We start from the raw sequence: 13,710 nt of genomic DNA on the forward strand, positions 1-13,710 counted from the left end.
TGAAGGGTCTATGGCAGTCAACTTCTGGAAGTACAAGGACTTTAACAGAGGCAACTTTAATTAAGATAGCATTAAAGGTCAGTGCTTCACACTTTCATTTCATTGGCCTTTTCAGCACTCCACTCCCCTGCTGGGTAATATTTGTATATGATTTATAAACTTTTCCTTCTATCATATTCTACTTGAAACATACTGTTAATATACCAACAGGAGTACCTGCTCTCTGCCATAAATTTCAGAAATGATGCAAAAAAGTCTCAAATATATTTGGGTAACTCTGTTACATGACAAATTATCTGGAAATATACACCTATATCTGCATGAAATTATATGTGCCGTTTGAGAAAATGCTGAATACATCATTCTCAGCTCTGATTTAGACCCTATTTCTCAAAACAGCTGCTATACTACTTGAAATATCTTTATCATTAACTTACCAAGACACTGATGAATAAGTGTTTCCATACCTATATTAAGCCTGGTTCTCATGTGACTTCAAAGTCTCTTTACACCACTGGTGAGACTGAAAGGTTTTAAGGCAAATGGAAAAAAATGAGTGTAAAGCAAGCAAAGTGTAAATGAGTCTTTCAAGGTGAGGAGAATAAAGAAATTTCAAAACAACTATGATACTGGACTTTGTTTTCTCCAGTTCAAGGCTAGCAGATTAAATTTTTAGTGAAAAGAAACCATTCATTGTTTGGTAATGATATCTAGAACAACCTTTGATTCTCATACAGTGCAGTAAAACCAGAATCAAGCCACATTAGCAACAACAACTTCAGCAAAAGGTGGGTAATTCTTGTGTAAGAACTAGGAATACCACCAAGAAGAATTGAATACACTCCTTTTTCTACAACTTTTTATTATCGTAATAAATATATAAAGCCCTAGAGCAAAATTCAGACATGAAAGTCTAGAATTTTATGAACTATGTATTACTGTATAGTAGTGGTGCAGTAGCATACTGAACCTTCTTCATATTTAAAATAAAAATTAAGATAGCAGCAAAATGTTGTTAACAGGATATGTAATTAAAGAAGCATATTCATTACAATTTGAAAAATGCAGAACTTTAAAATGTAGGGAAAACAAGAAATGAGAGACAGAACAAAACTTCTACCAATCTCTTTCCCAAGTGCTTGCTTTCAGGCGTCCTTTCAGAGCACCTTCTGGGAGAGACAAGGAACAAAGCCATTTTTCAGGAGACAGGATAGTGTCTTTGTACAATATTAGAATACTAGCACTTTGGAGTAGTGTTTCTTAAATGCTAGTCTTTGGTTAACTGATGATATGTAGAGCCCTTCATCACCCTACACACAGTAAAACTGAGTTGACAATAGAACCATGAAAAGCAGCAAAGGCTGAGGTTTAATCAGAAGATCATTAATGTCAATGGCAAATTTTCAACTGACTTGGGGAAGTTTTGGACCAAAGCTGGAAGAAGAACCTCTCTCCCTCACGTGGAATAGTGCACAGATCTTCAAGAAGCTGTGTAATAAGACACTGTGATGCTGAAAAAGTGTAAAAGGAAGTCACGTGCTTATGAGGACCAGCGAAACTCAACGATCTTGAAACCTGTCCAGGGCAGGTCTGTTCAGTGTTCAGCTTTTTGAAAACAGAGGATGCCTATAATGTATTCAATCTAGCATTAATGTACATATGCTGAAAAAAGAGGATTCAGAGGGTCTGTGTTATGCCATCTGATGAAGCCAGAGGAGGGAAAATCACAGCTAACCAGTCTGTTGTCATCTGTGGAAATAGATTTTGTAACAGGGCTTGCCATCAACTATGGTCTATGTCATCTCTAGCTTTTATAATCAATGAAATTATGGGAGGAAAACTTCTGTAGACTATTTCTGTTTCAAGAAAGGTACGTTGTGTGGAAAAGGGATGGCCTCTGACTTCTCTAATAACATGTGAATGAATGTGTATCATTACTGAAAGTGACACAGCAGCAAACCCCTAAAACATTGGCACAGAGAACACTATGTGCTGAGAGAGATTGATTGTTTGAAATTCATTCACATAGGATTCAATAGGTCTTAACTGAGTCCTGTTCCAACCATATGGGATCAGCCCCTGTTTCTGCTTTTTGATTTCAAAGCCTATGAGCTATTTTTTTCTCTATTATGTGATGCCATTCACTTTAAAGCTCTTGACTGAAGGGACCAACTCCCCTGCAATTGGATCCTAAACTCTCCACCACCAGGTCTGGGCCACCTATCCTGTTTTTTCTTTACTATCTTGATGCCCTCCTCGCAACTCTTCAAGAGCCTTTGCCAAAATGGCTGTGTAACGCTGCTGTGTGCTGGCAGCCGCAGTGGCTGCTTGTGTCTGCAAAGGTGTAAACGTGGGGTGCAGCTCCAGCGCAGAGCAGCACCTCAACACAATGAGCCATGTTTTGTGCTTGGTGAACCATGCTAACCTTCTGACACCTTTGCTTTTTCCTGGTTTCTTCAGGAGGCAGCCAGCACCCTGGCAAACTCCAGCTCGCTCACATTTATCGCTGGGACACTTCTGGTGTTGTTGCTACCATCAAATGAGACATAATATGGGGCTAGATGAACCCCTGCCTAACCTGGTGTGGCTGCTTTTATCTGCCGCAGTACAAGGTGACCTTGTATGCCGGGTGTGTACTGGTTTAAATTTCACCTAGAAGTTGACCTGTGGCTTTACAGGAAAAGCATTTTACATGTAAAGGTTCCTCAAGTGTCATTTAAGTATCTCACCCACTTTCACAAACATTATTGATTTAGTGGGAATTATTTAGTCCCAGAAGACAGAGAAGTGTGGTCACGCATAATACCTATTTGACAAAAGAAAACAACTATTTGCATTACATTTAAAATGGTTTTACTTTAAACAACCAGAACCACAGGCATACACAGCATTTTCCTGCTTTAATACGGGTAAAATAATAAAACAGATATGTGGAATTCATGATTTTAAGCGACCTCCTGCTTGTTTGTCTCTGCAAGCCCTGATTATAGCAGTCATGCAATAACCAACAACCCTCTTTCTTCTCCTGAAAGTCTGTCACAGTACTTAAAGCACTGTGTACTTAAAGCACTAAGTACTTAAAGCAGTTTTTTTCCCTGCTTCATAGAATTGAGAAAAAAGTACAGAGCAGGGTTGTGGTGCAAAATGCTTTGAGACATAGCACTGAAGCAGAGAGAGCCTTTCCTCAAAAACCTTGCGAGTTTATCAGCAAGTGGCAGAAGCAATCTCAGTTTAATTTACCAAAGCCACTAGGTGTCCCTGCTAACCTACGGCAGCAGCGGCGCTCCCAAGTCTTGCTGGAAGGTACAAACACACTTCATAAACCTGTCCAAAGAACATACAGCACTACCAACTCAAGCAACTGTTCTTCGCAACATCATCTGCCCAGCTGTGCATACTTCATCGTACTGTCCATTACTTTTCCCTCACAGTCTTTCAGGGATGCGGAAACTGCAGGCAAGGTCAGTACTAGTCAACTGCACTGTTTCCTGTTCATCAAATAAACCAGGTATGTCCTTGGCAAATGTTTTTTGAGACTGCAGGCTTTCTGAGACCACACCGTCCTCAATCAAAAGCCAGGAAGTTTTCTGTGGTGTTCATTGCACTGGGTGCATCAGACTGAATAATGCAACAATTATTGAAAAGAGCGCAGATGTTATTTGTTTAGTACTGGTTGAGTAAGACAAATATATTAAGGGACCATCTTTTTGCTTCTCCATTTTTTCTATTCTCTATTATGATTAGACTTAAAAGCTCATTTTTGGGAAAGGGACAGATTTTGCAGCATTTCAGATGCAGATTTAGGGACCCTTTAAGCAGCGGTAAAAGATTGTAACATACTACTTTTAAAGAGCTCCTTTTCACGTTCAAATAAATAAGATTTTTATTATTGGCATTACTGGGAGCAGTGCTAACCCAATGTTGTACTCTTTTCCCATTCGAGGGGTCTCTTTATGCAACCACAGCCATTGAGCGGTCTATCTTTCTTCTGGTACTGAAAGAAAAATAATGATGTTTACTTTTTGAATGTAGTGTTGCCAGTTTCATACAATAGCAGATACCTCTCTCTAACTTGCTTTTTATAAACTAGAGCTTCACAAAAACAAATATTTTGTTCACAGGTTGTATTTGGTCTATTTGTGCCAGAGGAAAGAGCTCTTTTCTTCTAGTGAAAAAGAAAAAAAACAGTAAATGCCAAACCCCGCCCTCCCCAAATAGCAAAAACCACACACCCCTTCCTCCCAAACCTTTGACATTTTGACTGGTGCCCAAGATGCGTAAGCACGATGGTGCCTCACTGGCATTACGATCTGGCTATAGTCTACTTCTGTGGTCTGGGATTTCTACAAGCTGAAGTGCTTCCCTCTGTGATGCGTCACTATGTCTTCCTGAAAAGACAGGGTTTATTTTATCAGAATAATAAATTACATTACACTGTGATAGAAATAGTTCTGCCAGAAAGATGAAGCTACAGAAAAGCATTGGAATATAAAAAAACAGAATGGTAGATCCTACAAAAAAAAAAAAAAGGCAACATTTGGAAGTTTTGCTGAAAGTTTTCTTCTTAAAGGGCATTTGAAAATATATGTATGTTATTTACAAAGCAAATTATGTTCTTGAGATTGTTTTTTCAAAAATACTTCAATGGAAGATTGTTTTTTTTTTTTCCCCCCACTTTTATATGGTAATTTGGTTTTAGAGTTTCAGGTCTTTGACAGCAGGCCTGAGAAGATATTATTTTCATTTTTCCTCATGAGTGATGATTCTTACTTATATACTGCACTTCATCCACTGGAAAAATCTCCCCATTTTCACTAGCAAAGTCCCATTTTTCACACAGTTTGCTGTGGAAATTCTGAAGAAATTCAGCATGAATTTTTCAAGATTCAATGACCGACTCCTTCTGAAACATTAGAGACCTTTAAATCTGCAAGGCAGTACAGTTTAATGCCATGGCTATAAAAGCAAAAAACACGCTAGGTTTTTACTCACTGCTCTTGGTTGCCCTCTTGGTGCTCTTTAATGCATGCACAATAGTGCAACTCAATAGAGATAAGTGCTTGATGAATGCTGACAGGATTTCAATACTGACTTTATGCAACAGGTGGTACTCAGGCAAAATAGGAGTACTGAAATATTTAAGAAATCACTATTATTTAAGAAAATTTCAACCATTGTCAGAGAAAAGAAAGAAACAATGGAGAACACATTCTTTCAGGCTCATCTTGACCTTGATTTCTTTAAGTTGTCAGAGCAAGGAAGCAGAGATGATGCATTACCCATACAAAGGGATTATATTCTTTCTATAATGTAGAAAGATACTACTGATCAGTCCTGACCAAAGCAAACTTACGGTTGTCACCACAACTTAAAAAATCTTAACTGTTACCCAAAGACTACTACCATTCCTCCATCAATAGACTTAAAAAGCCCACATGCTACAAATCTTCCTTCATTCTTGCAAAGCTTTTCTTGCCATTAATTCCTTTTCCTCTTTGGGATGGACCAGAAATGAACATTATGCGAAACTGTATTATCTACTTTGGTTGATGGTAGTTAACTTAGAGCCATGGCCAGTTGGATTTTTCTGCTCCTGATGGGTATTTATAACACAGTATGCTGCTGTGACACCGTCCTTTGCTTAAATCACTGCATCCAATGTATTCTGATACAAACAAACAACCTGGCACAATCTCCCCTACCCTGGCTGAAGATGTTCTCTCAGTTCATTGTGGACATTCACTCATCGCTAATCCTGAGATATTTAGGAAGAATATTTTAACTGCAATACTATCAAAAGCAAGTAAAATTCACGTCGTAACATTTAATAAGAATAATAGAAGACAATAAAGAACAGGATGAAATCTGAGCAGCTGGGTGAGCACAAGGGTTAGCACAAGGCCTCACATGCTGTCAGTGTACCATGCAGCCTGAAATCAACACACTAAAAAGGAGTCTGCCAGGGAATCAAACTTTAACATTGCAAAGAAAACTGTTAACCTCAATGCAGAGGAATTGGTTTACAAACATCAGGCTCAGAAGCACAGTTCTTAGAGTCTTTTTTTTTTCTTTGCTCTTCCTTTCTTTTGCTTTGCTGCTCCAGTCAACATGCACAGAGTAAGACATGATTGACAACTTCTCAGTGGCCCTGTGTTTCAAAGATCGGGCAGATTTCCATGGCCTTCACTGGAGCAGAGCTGTGGGGAGGGACCAAGCTACAGGGAAGGACAGGTCACTGCCCGCAGGAGGCAATCCTCCTGCAAGAATGAAGCTGTATGCTAAGAAGCAACAGGATGCAACAGGAGAATAAAATAGCGAAGGGAAGAAAAAAAAAGGGAGGGGGGAATAAAATTAAAGCAAAAACACAGTAGCACAGGAGAGGTTATGACCAAAACACAGAGGAGCTAGGGGAAAAAGAAAGCTAGAGAGAAAAGAATGTCTGTTCTTTTAAAATGTAAAAAGATCAGAAGAGAAGGAAGGAGATGAAAGATGAAGGATACTGCATTTTTCCAGGTTCAGCACTTAATTGATTACTCTTTTGGGCAAACTATTCCTATTCTATACAACTCAATAATAATCCATGCATAAAGTAGGATTTACCACCTTAGCTAAATTAAACAAAAAAAAGGAAGAAAAATATTTCTTAACAGAGACTGTTTATGGCTAAATCTGTAATTCAAACATAAGGAAAAATATGTTAATCCTTTTCATTAAACAGCAAATCTTTGCAGGTTGTGAAAAAAGATGGAGTCTCATAGCAAGGCCACTGGCATTTGCAGAAAGGTTTTAAGGCTCAGACTGGGATTCAGGAAATACAGGCACGTACCTGGCCTCTGTAACTGATGCTCCACTTGGGTCAGAGTCATTCTCAGTTCTTAGTCTTGGGTCATTCTCAGTTCTTCAACACTGCCTTCCTCTCACCGTTTTCCTCATTTGTGTAATTGATCTGTAAGCCCTTTGGGAACTGACAGCCTCTTGCCATGAGAGCATGAACTGCTGAGAGCTTTTTAGCTCTCAGCTAACTCTCAGCTAAGTGTTAGCTGCTGCCTCTTCACAATCCTGCAACTCACATAAAAATTACTCTTGACTTTCTCTCTCCTCAGTACGTTGTGCCATGCACCTGGTGATGGACTGTAGACTGGTACCGCAGTTCAGCATATGTGCAGTACTGTCCGCAACCGCCCATATGCAAATAGCATTGTTTTGCCAGCATGTGCTCGTGTGCTGACCACCTCCATCCAGGGTCTCCTCACCAAATGGTGCTGGGAGTCCTGGCTCTCCCCCTCCCTCACGTGGTGGGGACAGACCAGAGCTGCTGCAGCCAGATGAGAGTTAGGGAAGGAATGCCCGACTGCAGAGGGGTACAGGACAAGGAGGAGATGCAGTTCCCTCTTGTACTGCAAGCTTCCCCATGGCTGAGCTCCCATGCGAGGTGCCATGGTATGGTTAGGACTGGTTGACTTTAAGTAGGGGTTAACTAAAGAATAGGGAAAGAAAGATCCCCTTCCCATCCCCAGCCACTTTAATTTCCAAGAATCCTTCCACTTCCTGTACTTACACAACAACAATTTATTTGGTATTATTATGGCGAAATGCAAATGTTGTTGCCATTTGCAAAACACAACCCAAATCTCATGATTATTTCTGAACTGGAAGCTTGTTTTTTTGTTCCACCAAAGCTAGTGCTGCTCTTGCTTTGGCTGCACACAGTGCTATAAGGGTGTTTTTATTAACATGAACCACATATACTCAGACATTTCTTGTCTTTGTGCCTTTGATCCTGTGAGGGCGTGAAAGCTGCACTGCAGTTAGAAGCATTCTTACAGGAAAAATGAGGAATGCAATATTTAATTTTTGTTTCCATTGAAAATATTTCTCATTGTTTCTCCCCATGTTGTCATCAGCATACCAGAGTCAGAGCGGGAAGGGGTTCAAAGGAGTGAGAAACAAGCGCATGAAAGGGGCTTATCAACCTCAGACACCACAGTCAACCATATCCAATATTTTCTCATCATCCACTTTCTGTTACAACCACTATGACTGATACACTGGACCCAGCTCCTAATATGTTTTTGCAGGGGACCACAAACTTGCTGGCTTCAGAGTGACATCAATAATCCTGCTTCTGTTGATAAGCAATTATCACAGGGATGAATGGAGAGAAGATAAAGTCTTGGTCTATAAGACAGAAAGACAGTATGATTCACGTCTGGTGTTATCAGTATTTCAGGGTAGTTACTTCTGAGGAGCAAACACATGGGAAGTTAGATTGCTTAAACATATTTATCTAACATAATAAGGAGTCTGAATGCAAATTAAATACATCCACAAAGAAAGGAATCCATTATCACATTTTCATAAGCTTTAATAACAAAATTCCTCTGGACTTTCTGAAAGCAGAGTCAAGCTTCAGATTTTAAAATGGAGCTGGAGCAGCAACGTTCTGAGCACATGGTACAGAAGGCTAATAAGAAGGATGGATAGATAAAAAAGGATGTGAAAAATAATCCATGTGCATGAAGAAAAGTACTGACACAAAATGAAATATTTTATACAGCTAACATTTAGAAAACAACAGCAAGCTAGAAAGTTTATAGAACTGCATTCAGAAATTTGGATTATATCGAAGCCATGTCAAACAGTACAAATCCTCAACTTGGAAAACTCAGCAAGATTTTCAAGATGAAATTTAAATGTACAGTTAATGTAGGAGAAGTTGTTGCACAGATATGAGTGTATATTCACTTTCTTCCTGTTTAAAATACTTTATTTTCCTGTGTGTATCTCAGTAATTCCTCCACTGAGTGGTCACAGTATCTCTACACATGGTATATGACCACATTTTATCTCAAACCTCTGGTCTCTTCAGAATGAAAATACCTAAACCTCATTATAAACACCAGCCTCTGCCACCAAATAAATGGGGCAAAAAACCCAACCCAAACAAAACCCGGAACAGAAACTGTTTTCCTATAGGTAACTTCAGAGGTGGGGAAGTTCTAGAAAGCTGTTCTGCTATAATATCACACTCTTTCTCCTGAGTAAAAACATTAAACAAAATCACAATTTAGGCACCAGCAGTCACTGTCTCTATCTGGTGTAATAGGTGGATCCAATGGCCTGCTAAACAGAGTGGTCAAGACATGCAAAATCCACATCTGCCGGTTTGCATTTACAGCTGTGGTACAGATATGTAGGACTTTGCTCTAGCCATCTTCTTCCTTGAGAGCCCTTTCAGTAAGAATATTACACTTAGTTCAGGAAACTGATTATACCTTTGATTGCAGTTAATGATTTGGTATAATCTAGCTAAACACTTCTCTCGAGATGTACTGCCAGAAAATCTGTAGCTCAGGCAGCAGTTTCTTATAAGCAAGGTCAGCAGAACTGAACAACCACAGGCATGTGCAAGGATGTATAAGCAAGGTAAGCCAGTATCCCAGCATCCAGTCTCACCATGGCTGTCACATATAATAGGCTTAGCTTTACTATTGTGCCATTTGATACAAGTCTGTTTCTGTGTCACTTTCATTATTTCAATTTATTTAGTTTTGCACTGCCAAGAATCATATAAGTCCAGAGAAGGTGTTATATATGCTATACAAAGGAACACCCAATTTATCAGCTGGAGGCTCTCATCTGTTTAATAATTCTCCAAATGCTTGTCTTGAGCTTTGCAAAATTCAGCTTTTTCTGAAGTGTTAAGTGTCTTGAGTCTAATTTTAGATGACCACAAGACCAATCTTTTGTGCTAGCAGAATCTTTCCCATGCCACTTTTAGATTAGAGAAGATCATGTTCTGTAATTACCTAGCAGGTAACTGAGATACTATGAAGATGACTTTTTCTGTGAATCTCTAGCTCTGCAATGGACTCAAGCCCCAAAAATGAAAAATGAGGAATGTGCTTTGCTGCAACATTTGAAATCCTAGATGTAGAGACCCAGTCAATCTGGGAATCAAGGTCACCTTCTAGCCCTGCTAGCATCAACACACAGTGCCGAGACAAGAGTGACAAACTCAAACAGAAGACCTTCCCAGAAGACGGGGGAAGGAGGTATCAGTCATGGTTCCCTGCTATACAGATGTCTCTTAGCAGATTCAATGCACAATGCTGCTTAATCAAACTTTCTGTTATAATCTCACTTAACCTCTATCAGGCTTTTTACTAGGCCTGACAAGAGCTTACTGTATTAATACTTTAATGCTTTCTTCCCATCCCTTCTTTTACACTCTCATATACCCTTTGTGCTACTCTGCAAATAAGAGATGCTGCTCGTATCCTTCTCAGAGTCCAGGCTGCAGATGCCACGCTGCAGATATCTGCATATGGATGCAAAGGAACATCCCTAACTCATGTGAAATGATGAAACCTATTGCACCCTCCAGATCTGTGCTGTTATGCTAGCTAGGAAATCTGCTCTTCTGTCATTTACTATCACAACAAAACTCATTAGACCAGTATGTTCTATTTTCTAAAAGAAATAATTTTACCTTACAGGGATTCAAAAGTCTGAAGAAAATACCATCCTATTACCATGTTTTAACTTCACACAATAAAGTATCATTCAATTTACAGTTGGTATCTTAGTGTCTTTGTAACCAATATATTCATGTCAGTAATCAGATCCATGAATATTTTTGTGTTTAATAGATATAATTTCCATGAATCACTAATGGAATCAGTAGGAGGACATCATACGTTTGCAGAAAAATGAGGTGGTGCCCTTCAGAATCCTGGAGGGATTTCATCAGCAAAAAACAGACTGTTTCTTTACTCTACAAAGCTAGGGGTTTTCTCCCAATTAGGAATTTCACACAATCTGTAATGCAGCTCTGGGAAGCTATACTGGATTTTTGTTTCATGTTTTGTGAGCACTATTTAAAAAAAAAATCAACTCTTTTAGCAAAGCTAAACTTAGATGTCTGGAAATAAAGCTGTTTCTTAGCCTGAGAAACATTAAGCAGTTTGGCTAATACAGTCATTTTTTCCCCCAATTTAATGCAAGGTGATTGGGTGAAAATGTCCAGGTCCTACATTGGCTCTAGAGGACTAAATAATTTGAAAGAGAATTAGTTCATTAATACTATCAGAGCTTACTATTACTTCATCACAAAGAGAAAGGGCTAGGAATAATTCAGTCATTGTAGAGCTTTAGTTCAGTCACAAAGTGTAAGCAAGATTCAGTACTTTGATTTTACTTGAGATCCACATTGACTTTAATTGGCTTTGGATCACGGACTACACTAAGCCTCTTTACATCCAGGTTTGTAGACTACGTTCTGTCTGTGAGGCATAATCATATGCACTTAAAAAGGGAGTGATTTGTTGTGGCTGAGAACCCTATCTAGTGATAACTGCAGGTAATGGGCAACCTTTTCTCTTCCCCTAATACTCACAAGGCAAGAACCAGCAGTAAACTCTTGCCTTTAATAATCCATGCGTTTCTATTCTGTTCCTGCCACTCATAAAAACTCCCCCCTAGTATCTGGCGCTTCCAAAGAACTGCTATGTGTGTTATTTGCAAATCTTCATCAGTCCATTTGAGGAAGAAGAGTTTTATGGATACTCATTTTTCCTGGCTGGCCCATTATGGGAAGGACGTTTATCAGTCTGTAGGAGTTCCCTGTGATGCTTGGCACATACAGAAAAAGATAAGATTTTATCATTGTCATTCTTATTAAACACTACAAATTCACTGACCAGCTGCAATGTGGTGCATGCAGTGGATCAGCACATCCAACACAAATAACTTTCATGGCAGCTGTGGCTATATGTTGCTGGCTTGTACCCAGCAAGTGTCTGGCCTAGAGCTGGCTCACAAGAGAATCTCACCACTGGCTTCTCAGACTGTACATTTTGCAACTTCAAGAAAACAATATGTGGAAGCAAGTAAGAAAATGTTTTTCCCATAGTATTGACTCAAGATTTGTACGTTGTTTTGAGGCATCTTTCTTGCCACATTACAAAGAGCTCCTTGTGATGTCCATCTCTTCTATGGCACAGCTAATGGTTTGCTTCCTTCCCTGGTGCTTGGTACAATGACTGGGCTCACATGCCAGCTGGGGCACATACATGCTCTTTGCAAACGTCATTCCTTCCATCGCAAGTTTCCTTGTGCTAGGCATGCAACTGTCAGTCAAAATACTTTTCAAATTTACTCCCTTTTGAGTGCGACAGCAGGGTAGTAGTTACTATTTTTCAGTTAGGTAGGTAGGTTAAAGACAGCTTCTGGGACCCTGTCCACTCTGTTTGCTTGAGTATACCAAGTGCCAATGAACCATGGGCATTCTTTTTATAATGCAGTAGGTAAGGCAAATCTGAAATAATCTTTTGGTGCGACAGGAAAGGAAAGACACTACCTATGTGAACCTTAACATGGCATAGACTGGTGAGCATTCACCGACTGCACAGCACACACAAAGAATAAGGAATCAACTGGAAGAAGGGGAAACTGAAAAATGGAATTAACTGAGGGAATTGATTTATTTAAAAAAATGAGTACTCAGCAGTGTAAAATAAGCGTTCTGAATGTCCCTAACGTTCTCGGAAAAGAAAGAAGCCCTTTGCCACCAACACAACAGTTCAAATTGTATCATAACCTCCTCAGACATAGATATTGCACTTTGAATAAGGCCAACACAAGGCATGCTGGTTGTGACATCTCAGGCAGCTGTGCTGCGTAAGCAGAAAGCTGGTATACTGCGTAATTGCTTTACAAGGCAGAAGATCAGATGAATTAGCAGGTGGAATTCCGCAGCAGGCTCAGCTCAGTAGCCATTTACAGGCATGTCTGCATCGCAGCAAAGCAACAGCAATTAGAAGGACCTTTTCCACTGATATCCCTGTTACTCTTGCACAGGGTTTTTTTTGTGATAGCAGCACAGAAGAAAAACAAGATGTCTGATGTAATTGCAATTGCATTATCATGTTAAAGCTCATTTCACCACAGCTTTCTGGACATGATCTTCCATTTTCCAAGACATACTAAAACAGTAAAGTTGAACAGGATTCTTACAAGCTCTCTAGGCCAATCCATCACTGAAACCTGTGGAGTTATGCCAAAAATGAATCTGGTGCCTGAATTTAGTCATAAATGAAAGATTTATTCAAGTTATTAAATAACATATTGTAAACACACCACTTTCAAAAACAAATCACTTACAAGAAATCTGCTATTAAGAGATTCAGATTGCAAGGTTACTGACAACTTCATACAAATATGTGTTCCTGATTTGCAGGTATTTTAAAGAAGACTCATTAAGTTAGGAATTCAGTTCAAGCACAGGTATCAGACTGCATTTAATGAATGAGATGGGAATAAAAGGGGAGAAATTGGGACACCCATAAGACAGCAATTCTGCACAAACAGAATTTTAAAACATGAGAGGTGGGCAGAGGAGGAGACAGGACACATTATGCAATTCACGTTAGAGGACTGGTTTGTCCTTGTTATAAAGAAAATAAATATACATTACATTAATGCAAATTATTACCTTATGGAAATAACAAAGGAGCACAAGTATGAGCTTCAGTTAACTGCCGTACACAGCTAAAAAGCTTATGAGTGTCTGGCCCCAGTGCCTGGAAGGCTGGTGTGGTGGGTTGACCCTGGGTGGGTGCCAGGTGCCCACCAAAGCCACTCTATCACTCCCTTCCGCAGCTGGACAGGGAGGAGAAAAATATGACAAAAGACTCGTGGGTCAAGATA

The sequence above is a fragment of the Calonectris borealis genome, chromosome Z, assembly GCF_964195595.1.
Source record: "Calonectris borealis chromosome Z, bCalBor7.hap1.2, whole genome shotgun sequence".
Taxonomy (NCBI): domain Eukaryota; kingdom Metazoa; phylum Chordata; class Aves; order Procellariiformes; family Procellariidae; genus Calonectris; species Calonectris borealis.